Consider the following 12,502-nt stretch of genomic DNA (forward strand, 5'->3'; position numbering starts at 1 on the left):
TTCCCACAGTGTCCAGACACACACAGAGTGAGGAAACAGCTGACCAGACTGAGCAACCCACCCCCCCTACCAAAAGCTGTGAACAAAAGGGGTAAATGTGAGGGGGGGGGAGCGACGAGGGGGAGTGGTGGGAGCGTCTGGGAGACACAGATGGGTCAGAGGGCTGGACTGAATAATGATGAGGTGGGGGGGGGGGAGTCTGGAGCTTTAACTTCTCTAAGACGTGTGATTATAAAGGAATTTAAAACAATAAACTCAGCTCAGGATTTGGGAAAAATACAACAAAATCTGAAATAAAATGTAGGTTTTGTGAGCTAAATCATTTAAAATGAAATAATGATTAAATGTGGGAGGATGTGAACATTTAATCACACACAAAATGTCAATACATTGTCCTGATAGTCATCAAAATATGCTCAAAACTTGTGTAAATGGCACTAAAAACACTTTCCTTTTTAATAAATATAATCAAAATGATATTTCTATTGCCAACCCAAATAATTACTAGGTCGAAAACAAAATAAAAGGCCTGATCATTTATAAGAAATATAGCAACATTGTGTTCCTGCTCTTTCTTAATTGATAACTCATGTCTTTTTTTTATTAAATCAATTGTACTAGCTTGACAGTTTTCTTCCAGCCAGTCATGTGAGGATATAGATGATAATCCCAATAAATTACATCCAATCTTATTGTGGCAGTTTTCCAACGTGACACACAATACAAATCCTTAAAGTGACGTCCCTGGTTCAAGATTATCAAAGGGACAGTCCACCGAAAAGCTGTTTTAGTGAGCTGGCACAACACACATCTCTGCTTTAAAACGCTTTGCCAATAAATTGACAGAGAGGTAGAGTATTTTGTACATCATATACTGTCTAAATATAAAGTGTGTACGGAGTAGAAATAATTACAACTAAATTCAGTCAGCTCTATGATGAAGAAACGACAGAAATAGGCGATGTATTTTCACAGTCTGGAGCTGTAATGCACGAGGGTTAATATGTAAACTGTTGCTAGGTAAGCAAGACACACAAACACCCACACACCCACACAGACACACAATTTGAGTATGACTATACTGCGGTTACAGGGTTCATAACCTACATCAGACAGTCACATGGTCACAGTTCCACTTTTAATTCCAGAGAACTCTTGCATCAATTTGAAAGAAAATGAAGAACAAATAAAAGTGTCTTCATTATATCAACTATTGTAGGACTACAGGTGAAAGGACTAAGTGAAGGAAGGAAGGAAAGGTGAGGGAGAGTTTGGAGGAAATAACCCCGAAACACACACAAGGAAACATAAACAGAATCAAATAATGAAAAGCAAACAGATCACATTCCTCTGCTTATTAAAGAGATCTGTTGTTGTAAAAAGGCTGAAGGAACAGGCAGTTAAACACACTGTGATGCCAGTCTCACCATCTGTGTGTGTGTGTGTGTGTGTGTGTGTGTGTGTGTGTGTGTGTGTGTGTGTGTTCTGTCAGCTGGTGTTGAATTTGCCAAAACCCTCCCACGACTATTCTCTCGTCTCCTTCCTCTCCCACTCTTCCTTGTCTCTCTCTCCTTTCATGATGTCCTGGTGTAGTGTGAGAGCTCTACATGCACACACACACACACACACACACACACACACACACACACACACACACACACACACACATACACACACACACACACACTTTGTTCTTATTCAACAGTTACAATACTGCATCTGAATTGATTTTTACTTTGCTTTTACATAGAGTTTTAGTTGAATGTGTTTAAAAAGTTAAACATGTCCAGTCAAACTTTGCTACCTGTACCAAAAAACCCAAGCCTTACAATTACCATGAGTATTAAATGTAGGTTTTTTGGAGGTGTTTGTTTTTTGTGTTCAACTTGTTATAATTTTCTTTAGATAAAAGCTAATGCCATGGTAGTTTGATACCATTGAAATATATACTGTATATCATTTTTTTATTGCATTTTCCGTCCAGTTTAAGTCATTTTATTGATTGATTTATTGATCATTTGCATTTCAAGTATATAAGCATAATGTTGTTTTTCTAACAGATTTTATTTACTTGCTATTTTACATTAAATTTGTTTTAAGCTAAATTACAACATCTGTCGAGGGACAACAGAGTCTGACATTTGCTGTAATGTTTAGGAAATGTATGCAGATGAGTCGTGTGTGTGTGTGTGTGTGTGTGTGTGTGTGTGTGTGTGTGTGTGTGTGTGTAGGTCAGGGGTCAATGAGCAGACCTCCTCTTGTCCATTCTCATTCTTCACGCTCTCCCTTGTCTCTCTATTGCCTCCTCCCTTATCCCCCCCTCCCTCCCCTGCCTCACTCCTTCATCTCAGCATACTAACAAGACATCCTCTCGGTTCTCTCCAGATGTTCTGCACATTGAAAGTGGATTTCCAAAAGAAAGTGAATCATGATTACATAATAATATTGACAGACCACCTTCATCCACTTTAGCAAGGCAGACATTTGTGGAGCAATATTCTGGCACATTTTCAAGGCTAAATATATTTCAAAAGGGATAAAAGTTTAATTTTTCTTTCTCCTCCTCAGCCTTTATAGCTCTTTCTCTCCCTGGACTGAAGACCTCTTTTATGCTCAATTCTTCTCCTTTCATTTTCAGCATGTTTGGCCTGCCAAAATCATTTTAAAAGCAAATGTGTTGTGCAGTGAGAACGTCCTTGAGGCCAAAACACGCTTCAGTGCAGACACACAATAATGCTGTTTCTATCACTGAGCCAAGCTGCGTCGGGCTTACTGCGTTACATTTCTGTCAAAAGTCTACACAAAAATGTAAAAGCCAGTTCATTTTGCTAAATATATATAAATACTGAATGGCAATGTCAAGCCTGCAGTATTTATATAAATGATTCTGTATAAACAATCACTCTCTCAGACTCATTGTTTTTCTGCAATTGTTTCATTCATTTAAATCTTTCGCGATACATTCAGTTGGTTTGCACTAGGTGTGTGTCCTCTGGTGTGTGTAATCAAGACAGTTGTTTCCGCTTTGTTTGGAATTACCAGCGAACAATGAGTTGTTGTTTTCTCCGTACACTGAATTGCAGAAAGGCCATGAGTCATGTCATTGTTCTCACATTTGATATTAAGTACTGACTTACTGAGAGTTTATTGACCGGCCCAGAAAGTCTGAGTAAAAAACAGGAGGCGCTCAGTTGGAAATGATGCTTGGTTCAAAGAAAACACGTACATTTTGCATCATGGGAAATGTCGTGTCAAGTATTATTCCGCCTTTTGCTTTGATTTCAACCGTTCAATGGACAACACTTTTTGCTTTAACTTAACTATAAAACCAATATTGATTGCATCATGGTGACACCATCTGCGTTGACACTGGCTCCAATTGGCCTCACTTTAATCGTTCTGCCTCTGGATCACAATCTCCCTTTCACAATAAAAGCCCTAGACATATACACTGCAGTACCACAGAGCACTTCAATAAGAACAAACTCTATCCTCAGGTCAGGGGAACAATCAGAGGAGACTTTACCCAAGAAAGGAACACACAAAAGACACACATTGGACATACTTTTTTCTCATATGTTTTGGTTAATTTCTTTGTTTTGTGCATCTTTTTATTGTTTATTGGTTTTTCAGTATTTGGTTTTGGTCTGAGGATGTGTACTCTTTTTTTAATGATTTATTTGTGCAAAAGTATTGATGTCCTTAAAGGATACTGCTTTGTATTAATGTTTGTATTACGTAAAAATTGTAAACAAAATGTAAACTGCCATTTTTTCATAATAAAAGATAAAACAAAACAAAACGAAAGACCCAGAGGAGCCAAAGAGGTAGGGAGAGGAAAAGTGTATTTCTACTAAGTTAGATTGGTTGTTAATAAAGACTAATTACTAATAGTACTGGGTGCTTGTCTTTGGGTTTCAGATTTGTTGTTACCAATGTTTATTTCTTTGGAAAGGAGCCGGGGTGCTAGCCCTACAGCATAGGAACAAGAAGATTGATCTTCTTGATTATATGAAATTCAATGGACATGAAATATGTTATCATTGTCTCCGTTGGGGATTTTATTTGGAAACAAATTCAGTTTGTTGGTAGCTCACAGATAAACAAAAAAAGAGTGAGACAGTGTCAAACATAATACCACTTGGAAATGCTGGGGGGGGTAAAAGTTATCTGTTTCCACGTTAAATCTGTCTCCTGAGTGCCCGACTTTATGGAAGGGAGATACTAAATTGCTGGTGTACCCCTTTAATAAACATGTTCATGCTGGGGGCAGACCACTGACCTCATCTGACAGGATTTACACTTGCCTAGCGCAACTTGGAAGAAAACAACAAACAGAAAATAACATTAAAACATTTTCACTTCTCGTCAGGCTGATCTATTCCCTCCCTCTGCGGTGTGTCTAGACAGGAGGAGGCTGTAAGCCTGGCAGGCAGGCAGACACTCCATGGTTAATCCAAAGCAATTAGCTCATTTGTCATCCACTGCCTGGTCTGAGTCTATCTGCCTCCCCCCCTTCTTCTCCTCCTCCCTCCTCCTGCACTCAGCTAAAGGTCACAGGCGGTCATTGCCGAGTCAGATGGCTCCGAATGAGCAGACAGACAGAGAGAAGGGGGGGTCAGGAGAATGAGGGAGGGAAGGAAAAGAGCATGATATGAGTGGGGAAGGAAGAGGAATGGTGGGGAGGAAGAAGAAGGGAGAATGCAGGTGGAGGGAGGAGGGAAGAAGGGATGTTGGGGTGCTTGAGAAAGTGTCACGCTAAATAAAGATGCTGTTCTTAATGCAGAAGGACAGTCATGGTTTTGCATTCATTTTGTATCCAAAGCAGAACACAGCCTCTATGCAGCCATGTTAAAGCATGAACAGGGGAATAAGAGAGCGAGACAGGAAGTGCATGTGGGCCAAATAGGACCAGATCATCAAAAAGTAGATATAATAATGCACACTGAACAAACTGAATCGTTGACTTTAATTAAATGTTTTATGTCAACACATTTCACATAAATGTATTTAATTAACGTCAACGTTTCAGTTTTTCAGTGCAGCACAGTCAACCTACAGATATAAAAACATCTAAATAAAAATAAATCAGAAGATCAAAATGCTTGAAATCAACTAAATACTCATAAAATACATCAATTCTTGGTTTATTAGCTTCATAAAGTCCCTGAAAAAGGTCCTGAATCACAAAATGGTACAAAGGCAAAGTAATGGATGATAAACTGCTGGAGGGTGAGGAACTGATCGAGGAAGTGCATGTGGGTGAAATGTGTGCAGTTCATCATGCAGCAGTTTATAATAATACTGCGCAGTGAGGATACAGCCCTAAGAGACATTAAAAGACTGGATGAGTTCACACGCTTTATTTTATAAACTGTTTGGGGAGTTTTCTTTCACGTCTCCACATCTGTCTGACTCACCTTTAACTCCGCCACAGAGACCTTCAGTCACTAAATCTATTTTACTGTATAATCACAGGCTTTACCCAAATCACATATGGTTTTATACAGCGGCAGTAATTAGTTTAATCACATAGTGTCTATGCAGGGGTCTGTCTGACAGGAGGATCAGCCCGCTTCTCTCGTTATTGTGATTCAATTAAAAAACTCCAAACTTTTCACAATACTTCAACGTGTCATCGAGCAACAGAGCCGCTGCATCCCTCTGCAGGAAGTATTGTGAAGAGAATGAACATGTTGATGATTAACAAATGACAAATGTCGTTCCTGCTACTAATACCAGTTTATAACACAGTAAAAAGGAAGAATGATATTTTTACAATTATTTTATATTATTGATTATGCCTTTTCAGGGGGTGCTGCATATAACATTTCTTCTAATTAATTTTCCTGATGTTAAAATTGAGAATAGTCAACTACAAAAACGTACTCACAGTTTGATTTAAGATCAAGCACTCTCCGACAAAAGATTGAATATATTATGAGACACTTTTGAAGTCGTAACATGGTGAAAGTGAGTCAGGAGGAAGCACCCTTTCCTCAAACATCCATTTAAGGAAAGGATTAAAAGGGTATATAAAGAGAGGGAATAAGTAAGGGTGGATGTTTAATTCTATTATTTAATAAAGAATAGTATTGTTATTTAAAGTTTTTTGATTACATTTTATTTTTTAATCTTTTATTCTATTTCATTGTAAAATGGAGCTGTGTCACAAAACCCATTTCCCCCCGCTGATCAGAGCCGGTTCAGACAATGGATGCTATTGTGGAGTCAACCACAATGTTGAAGAAGTTGACCTCAAGATTCCGCAGTGCATCAGCCACTGGCTCATCAGGTGCTTCGTAGATAAAATGCTTTTTGCTGGTTCTCAGTCTCTTGTCCTTCAAAACAGCTTCTACATTCATTTCCTCACAAATGCTTCTGGCTGTTGTCTGGGCATCTGAGAATCTAGTATTGAGTGAGAGAGGCTTTTGCATTTGAGATTAACTGCACAGCTATGTCAAGCTGCATGGAAGCAGACTGGGGGAGCTTGTTCACTGTATTTGTTCTTGACAGTATCTCACACCACACTACACAGCAAATCAAGAAGCAGTAAGAACCAACTTCCTCTGCAAGTGACTGTGCCTCCACTTTCGCCACAGGATCATTAATCTTCTGTCTGGCTTCCAGTAAGGCTTCTCGAATCTCAGAGGCCTGATACCTGACTGCATGGACACTTTGAAGCCTGCTCTCCCATCTTGTGTCAGTCCATGACTTCACTGTTATGTTCACATGTAGTTTCAAGATATTCCACCTTTGTGTGCCAGCAGAAAAAAAGGTGAACAGCTTTTGTACATAGCCAAAAAAAACAACAGCATCTTTGAAGGATTTGGCAGCATCTGCAATGACGAGGTTTAATGTGTGTGCACCACATGGAACAAACACAGCTCTGGGATTCATTCTCAACAGTCTGGCTTGTACTCCTTGGTGTTTACCTTTCATATTGGCCCCATTGTCATAGGCTTGCCCTCTGCAATTGTCAAATGGAATTTTCAGATCAGTCAGCTTGTCCAAGATGACTGTAGACAGACTTAAGCCAGTTGTAGCCTCAACATTCACAAAGCCGAGGAAGTGCTCCGTTATCTCTGGCTGTCCCTTTAAAGCCACACTTCTGAGGATAATGGACATCTGCTCCTGGTGACTAATGTCAGGTGTACAGTCTAAGATAATTGAGAAGTATTTTGAGTCCCTCACTTGAGTCACAATAGTTGTGAGAATCCTGTCACTCACAAGCTGTATCAGCTCATTCTGTATGTCCTTACTAAGGTCATGAGCATGTGTCTCTCAGTCTTTAATTCTGCTGACATGATTTTCCAAAACAGGGTCATATTTAGCTAATAATTCAACCTCTTTTAGAAAGTTTGCATTATCTAGTTGGAAAAGCTTATCTGATGAACCTCTGAATGCTAGGTTTCTTTCAGCTAGAGACTGTGTGATACTTATGAGGCGTGTAAGGACATCTCACCATCTCTTTCTTTCAGCCTCTAAAGCTGTCATTTCTATATGGTCAAGTGTTTTTCCACGACTTAAGCGCAGATCAAGTTCTCTCCACTTAATCATATTGCTTGTGTGTTCATGACTACCCTCATGCTGCTTCAGAATGGCGTTGATATTTGACTAGTCATTAACACCTTCTCCTATTATTTTGTGTTTTTTAGTTTAGAGTTTACAGCAAAAACATTACACAGCGTTGTTTTTCACTGAGTATGAAAGCCAGCTCCTGGTAATCTTTTCACCATTTGACAGCCGACTCTGTAATAATCCTGGATGGAACCCTCTTCTGGACTTGCCTTTGGGGTAAGAAAAATCCACTCCTGGCTTGAATGGACCTCTGCGCACTAACTCAGTATTGCATCCGCATACAGTCCGTTAAGACTGGGGGCCAGTCTGCTGGATCATTTGGTGGAGCAGAGACTGTTGCTTTAGGGTCTGAGCTAGCTTCTGATGCTTGCTGTACACACATACTTAACGGTGGCTGTACTGGACCTGTGCTGCTGCTGGTTGAAGGTGGCTCATCTGTGCCTGTCTTATCTGGGTCCATCCCTCCACTGGCTGACTGACTGGACTCTGTGCTGATTGTTAGGAACTTAAGCATAGCATCTGTAACATAAAGATCCAGGCTACCATTAATTCAGCTCCATCAAATTGACTGCACTTGTTTCACCTTCATATACTTAAAATGTAGGGGATTTAGATTATTATTTAGCCTATTTAGCACCACTGTCATAACATTTCACGAGTTTTATTTATTCGCTAATATATCTGCATCTATATTTGCCTGTGGGCTATCCAAGCAAACAAAATTCAATCTTAGTAAATATGTATCCATTACTTTCCATTTTGTATAAGTGCAGTTGTAACTACACTCAGAGCGATTGATATAACACTGAAATTACAGAAGCTAGCAAGACGCACACGGAGACCGTCCGGGGTTCACCCAGGGCTCACCGCCCTGTTATGTAGGTCAGACACGGACTAGCCCCGTCCCTCCCACTCTCCCACCCGCAGAGGAGAGTTACCTGACTGCTGTTGCTGCTGTTCATTTCCATGCACTTTCTTTTTTCTCTTTTCACTCCCCGAGGGATAACTCCGCTTCATCTTGCTGATGCCGTTGATGCACATGCATCACTGGCAATCTGACGTGCGCAAGCAGCGCGACGGATGGTCACGTCGTCACGTTTTTTGTTTTGTTTTTCCCACGGGGCCTCTATGAGTTTGCGGGGCCCTACGCAACATGCGTAGTGTGCGTATTGGGTGAACCGGTACTGCCCCTGATAAATAAAGTATTCTGATTCTGATGAAATCCCAAGGAGGGAGGAAAAAGGAGACAAAAAAGTAGAGATTAATAAAGGAAAAAAGAAAAAAGGGAGAAAGGGAAGGAGGAAAAGAGAGAGAGAGAGAAGCTTGCTAATTCCTCCTTCCCTCCTCCCCTCTCCTTTCTCAGTCCTAGGATGACTCGGCAGTCTGGTAGTCAGAAATAGCACAGACAGTTGTGTGTGTGTGTGTTCGTGTGTGTGTGTGTGTGTGTGTGTGTGTGTGTGTGTGTGTGTGTGTGTGTATGTGTGTGTGTCTGTGAGTGTGTGTGTTTGAGAGAGAGAGAGAGAGAGAGAGAGAGAGAGGGAGAGAGAGAGAGAGAGAGAGGGAGAGAGAGAGTTATAGGTCATAGGTGCATGCAATTTGCTTGCTTGCCAATTTCCATGAGAAAAGCTGTAGGGGGTGGAAGTGGGGGTTGTGCACACACACATGCACACACACACTCCATTGACTTTGGAAGCCATGGTCATGGTGCAGCCAACAAGTGTGGGAACTTTGGTCCACAAAACTCCCACTACTGGTTCCAACAGTGGGAAAACTGAGAGGGGGGTGTGTGTCTGAGAGTGTGAGAGGGGGTCAGCTTTCAACAAGTCTCGTATGAACGACACACTGACACGTTTCACTCCAACAGATATGAGGCAGCTCGAGTCCTATATCAGTAAACATTATTTTACACTGCAAGTCATGGTATCGCTGTTTAAAGATAATAGAACCAGATAGAAATGTCATGTTTTGTCTAATTCATTGAATATAAATGTGTGTAAATCCTATATTACCATAAAGCAAGTTTTGTTTATTAAATTAAGATATTTCCCTCATTGGATATATTCAGCTAAATCTTAGATAGCAGATGCAATTATATGTTTCAGTATATCTCCTAGTCAACTAACCATAGACTGCTGACATTATTTCACCTATACATACAGACCGTAATACATACGTAAGTCATACGGTAATATTAAGGATAGAAAAATATGAATATATAAATGAGTATAGATATTTACCTATGGCTGTATTAGTGTCTATTCTATATATCTGGATGTTATCCTTAACTTTGTACGTTTTAAAGGTTAACTAGACTAACTAATAAAGTTGTTTTTGACAAATGTTTGGCCCATTCCACATTAGATTACAAGGGTCATCTGGTAACACATATTCACAAAATTCAAATGTATTTACTAAAGTTCTTGTATCAAACCTTATGCACCAGATTGAAAACAACGATCGCAAAGAAGAAATCACAATCTAATATTTGTAGGTGTTCTTCTACATAAGAGCAGAAACAAAGTAAGTAAAGCTTATCAGTGAAAAACAGGGTGAAATAGAGCAGTGGAGAGTAGATGTGTGTAGAGATGACAGAAGAAACAGAATCCTGATAGAGTAAATGGAGTAGATCAGAGGAGAGGAGAGCTGAGCATTGGTCTAAATATAGCTTGCTAATCCAGGGAACTCCCATGTTAAACTGTGAGTCCCATCTGGAATGCTAGCTATGCTAACGCTAACAGTGAGTGGGTCACAGACTCTGCTATGACTCATATGAATAATATCATATGTAAATTCAAACTTCAGTGTTGTCTTTAATCTGGGTTAATATGGTGCATTTACATGAGGTTTAGAATCATGCCCGCTAATTTGGTTCAGGTTTGCACAACCCACATTAAAAATAAGGATAGCAAACATTAGCACTCCTTTAGCTATGCTGCTAGCATGACTAAACACTTTTATTCATGTTGATATCAGAACATAAAGTCATTTTATTGTGGTTTTTCCATTTGTATGACGAACACTATTTTATAAAGACTTTATATATTCCATAGGTAACTTGAAGTAATGTTAAGAAATGTTTTTATACTTTGAATTTATTTGATTTATTATTAAACTTTCTATATATACTTTTCCATTCCAGCACTGAGGACAAAAAATACTCTTTATTCTATTTTATTCTCATTTTTACTTTTTTATTTTGACATTTTACTTTCATTTTGTATGTTTGTAGAAACAACTTTATTTCTCTTTAATTATATATTTTTGCACATTCTTACTTCAATCTCTCATGTTAATATATATCATATTTTCTATTTATTTATTTGATTCTAAAATATAGCAACTGTCACTACACTGATTTTTATTCTGAAAAATAAAATTCAGACAAATGCAACAACAGTTTGAATGTTAAATAAACATTTGCAAAAATAAATAAATAGGAATGACACGTTGAACACAAAGGGAGAGTTGTGTTGTAAATCATCTGGAGTTTAAGAGCTGGCGTTATTTTAGTTTTATGTAGCCACAACTCTGGCTGTGTTTCAAGTCAATAAATAAAACAAATGAAAGTATAATAGAAGTCTGGTTGTGCTGGCATCAGAGACAAAACACAGACGAAAGCAAACGACACACCTACTGCTGCAATCTGCGTTAATGTTAACAAGGGAAAAAGTGAGAGCATGTGAGTCCAACAGGAAGCACTCAGTCACAAACACACACACACACACTCAGTGACAAACACACACACACACACACACACACACTGCTCCTCTGTGTACTAGCTGACCTGAAGAGCATTCTGTCTGAAACATATGAAAATCAAACCTCATTATCAGCTGCTTGTCTGGCTCTGTGTGTGTGTGTGTGTGTGTGTGTGTGTGTGTGTGTGTGTGTGTGTGTGTGTGTGTGTGTGTGTGTGTGTGTGTGTGTGTGTGTGTGTGTTATACTCATTAGAATTCTAGCCAGAAGGAGCCAGACTACCCCTGTCGTCTCGCACCCCCGCAGACACACACACACTCACACACACACACAGTCTTACGTGCAAAACCCCACACACACACAGAAAGCCTCAGACCTTTGCACACAATTACACACTGTTCATTTGAATGTGAAAGAGAGGGAAGTCAGACAGTCGGAGAGGGCAGGTCACATGCAGAGGACTCTGTGTGTGTGTGTGTGTGTGTGTGTGTGTGTGTGTGTGTGTGTGTGTGTGTGTGTGTGTGTGTGTGTGTGTGTGTGTGCGTGCGTGCGTGCGTGCGTGCGTGTGTGTGTAATGGCTGTGATCCAATGTGGTAGACATAACAGTCATCATTAGCAGTTGCAGCCTGCTGCCAAGACATCTAAATCTGTCACAAGAATCTATATACAATCTTTATGAAAAAAAATACAATCATATGCTTTTACTAAAATCAGCGTGACATTTTCTTTCTGTAAATTAAAGCTAATCTTTTTAAATATCTCTTTTCAGTCACAAATAGAGAAAGTTTGACAAGAAAATAATCTGAGAAAAGCAGGATACATATGAGGGGGCATTTTCTGTCGTATTTACATAACATGTAAGTTTTCTGTCAATATATTTAATGTTGCAGCTCGACATTATTCTTTTATGTCTTTACATGTATGTGGATTCAATGATCGATTAATGGACTACCTGCTAGAGTTTTGTCTGTGGACTGCAAATATTGAATTAAAGATCAGTAAAAATTCACTGCAGTCTGTCATTAATTACAATAAGTTTCTAACATTTGTGTCTATGTGTACGTCACATAGACGGTTACATTCTGTTCCGTGAAACAAAATTCTGAAGGACTTTAAACAGCCACTACTTTTTATTTAATCCTCCTAAAACTCTGTAGTGGTTGAAGGTCTTAAAATGACTCATAACTTCTACAACAGAAATAACGCAGCGCAGGAATTGAGTCTA

This window comes from Eleginops maclovinus, chromosome 20, assembly GCF_036324505.1.
Source record: "Eleginops maclovinus isolate JMC-PN-2008 ecotype Puerto Natales chromosome 20, JC_Emac_rtc_rv5, whole genome shotgun sequence".
NCBI lineage: Eukaryota > Metazoa > Chordata > Actinopteri > Perciformes > Eleginopidae > Eleginops > Eleginops maclovinus.